This window comes from Poecilia reticulata, linkage group LG23, assembly GCF_000633615.1.
Source record: "Poecilia reticulata strain Guanapo linkage group LG23, Guppy_female_1.0+MT, whole genome shotgun sequence".
Lineage (NCBI taxonomy): Eukaryota > Metazoa > Chordata > Actinopteri > Cyprinodontiformes > Poeciliidae > Poecilia > Poecilia reticulata.
Genome location: NC_024353.1, coordinates 782,724 through 785,540, shown reverse-complemented (window position 1 = coordinate 785,540; position 2,817 = coordinate 782,724). Strand labels below are relative to the sequence as shown.

Below are 2,817 nucleotides of genomic sequence, written 5' to 3'. Positions count from 1 at the left end.
ATCTTCTTCAGAAATTCTCACAGAAGATGACATTGAATTCTTCAAAAATTATTACAGGAGGGTAATTTCCTCTAGGAGATCATCCATCCTGGGATATTTAAATTTGGAGAATTACGTGCCACCTTTAGAGAGAATTTCTGAGTGTTCAACATCAGAAGAAATGGATTCAGAAGAAAGCTCAGAACATAATGTTCAAATTGAGCCACAACATCATGAAAGCAATGATGTTGAAGAAGTGGATGTTTCTSTTGAGGAAGTTCAATCTGAAAGCAGAAATGCCGGAAATTTAAGGACACGCGTTTCCCAGTGGTTTCTCCAGCAAGGCAGTAGGTTGGCTAATCTCCTACCAAGGAGAAAAGCCAACAAGTAGCAGTTCACATTGGGCAACCTTTTTGGAGTTGTTGGAGAGGTGCTGGAGAGTGTCCCTCCAAGAGACTTCCTGGTTCTGCTGGGGGATTTCAACACTCACATGGGCACTCACAGTGAGACCTGGAGGCTTGTGGTTGAGAGGATCGGCCACCCTGATCTAAACCTGAGTAGTGTACTGTTATKWGACTTCTGTGCTCATCATGGACTGTCAATAATATACACCTTGTTCAAGCATACGGGTGTCCATATGTGCTCATAGCACAAGGACCCCATTGCCACAGTTCTATGGTAGACTTTGTCGTTTCCCATCTGATCTGTTGCTGTATGTCTTGGACTCTTGGGTGAAGACGGGCAGAGCTGTCCACTGACCACTCCCTGGTTGGCATCCTCCCCCATCATCAGTCAACTTCCAGTCAAACCAGAGAGKCCCAAAAGTGTTGTGAGGATCCTGGCAGTCATCTGTGAAACAGAGCTTCAAATTTCACCTCTGGAAGAACTTTGAACACATTTTGGAGGAAGTGGATAGAACATCGCCCCCAACTACATTGTAAATGCGGCTTATCGGAGATGTGGCCACAAGATTTTCTGTGCCTGTTTTGGGGACAACCCTAAAATCAGCTCGTAGGCACCAGAAGGGAGGGATGCTCTCAAACCAAAGATGGAGAACTAGCGGGTCTTTTTGGACTGACTCCCTGGAAGCAGCTGATGGATACTGGCAGTCCAACTAGCATGCAGCTTGGGTGGTCGCTAAGGCAAAAACTCGGGTGTAGAAGAAGTTCCCAAAGCCCATGGAGAATTACTTGGACAGATCGTCATGAATTGCGGTTTGTAGGTCATGAGGTTGACATAGTGGACCCATGACAAAAACACCAAGTCCAGGCAGCACAGGTGAACAGAGGCAAGGAGCTCAGACGCTGGTAGCAACTGGTTAACAGGATAAAGACAATGTTGTGACATAAAATGGTGATGGTATTGACAAGGACCCGATATGGAAACACGGACACAGTTTGGGTTAAATACACCAGGGAGTAATCAAAAGGAAACAAGAGACAGCTGGAGACAACTAAGGGATAGATGGTTGGACGAACTCCCACGCACGGGACCCTTTACGACTGATCCAACTCTCACAGAAACGAGCCCGACTTACTGCCGGCAATCCGGACCAGACTCTGACACCGGTCATACAGGGACCTGACGGCATCTATCAAAGGGCCTGGTACCCCATACTCCCAGAGGACCCCCCACACCCAAAAGGACTCGCCAAGGGACGCAGTTGAATGTCTCCTCAAAGTTCACAAAACACATGTAGACCTGTTTGCCGAACTCCCACACACCCTCCCGGGACCCTGCTGAGGGTGTAGAGCTGGTTCCACAGCCAGGACGTAAACCACACTGTTCTTCCTGAATCCGAGGTTCGACATTCCGATGGACCTTCCTCTCCAGGACCCCTGAATACACCTTGCCAGGGAGGCTTAAGAGCGTAACCCCTCTGTAATTGGAGCACAGGGGACCACCACCCCAGTCAGCCAATCCAGGGGAACTGCCACCAATGTCCATGCGATATTGTAGAGTTGCATCAGCCAACACAACCCTACAACATCCAGAGCCTTAAGGAACTCCAGGCGATCTCATCCACCCCCGGGGCCCTGCCACCGAGGGGCTTTTTGACCACCTCAGTGACCTCGTCCCGAGACTGGAGAGCCCAACCTAGAGTCCCCAGGCTCAGCTTCCACAATGGAAGGCATGTTAGTGTGATTGAGAGGGTCTTCGAAGTATCCGGCCCACAATGTCCCGAGTCGAGGTCAGCAACACACCATCCCCACTATATACAGTGTTGGTGCTATACTGCTTCCCCAGTGCAGTGCAGCACCAACACTGTTTATAGTGGGGATGGTGTGCTGCTGACCTCGACTCAGGACATTGTGGGCCGGTGGCCAGGATACTTCGAAGACCTCCTCAATCCCACCAATATGCCTTCCACTGAGGAAGCTGAGCCTGGGGACTCTGGGTTGGGATCTCCAATCTCTTGGGACGAGGTCAACGAGGTGGTCAAGAGGCTCCTCGGTGGCTGGGACCCAGGGTGGATGAGATTCGGCTGAAGTTCCTTAAGGCTCTGGATGTTGTAGGGTTGTGTTGGCTGATGCGACTCTGCAATATTGCATGGATATTGGGGACAGTTCCCCTGGATTGGCAGACTGGGGGGTGGGGTCCCCCTGTTCAAAAAGGGGGACCGGAGGGTGTGCTCCAATTACAGAGGGGTCACACTCTTAAGCTTCCTTGGCAAGGTGTATTCAGGGGTCCTTGAGAGGAGGGTCCATCGGATAGTCGAACCTCGGATTCAGGAAGAGCAGTGTGGCAGGAGGCGAGAAGACTGAGGCGGCGGACGGAGGCGAGAAAACTGCGGCGGACGGAGGCAGCGACCGGAGGCAAGAAGACTACGGCGGACGG

At 51.1% G+C, this 2,817-nt stretch overlaps 1 protein-coding gene across 10 annotated transcripts in view; it reads left to right on the top strand.

The window, feature by feature from the left end:
* The window catches only part of magi2a (membrane associated guanylate kinase, WW and PDZ domain containing 2a), a 246,390-nt gene that overhangs the window by 91,698 nt on the left and 151,875 nt on the right, over window positions 1–2,817 (top strand). The gene's annotated exons all lie outside the window — the stretch shown is intronic.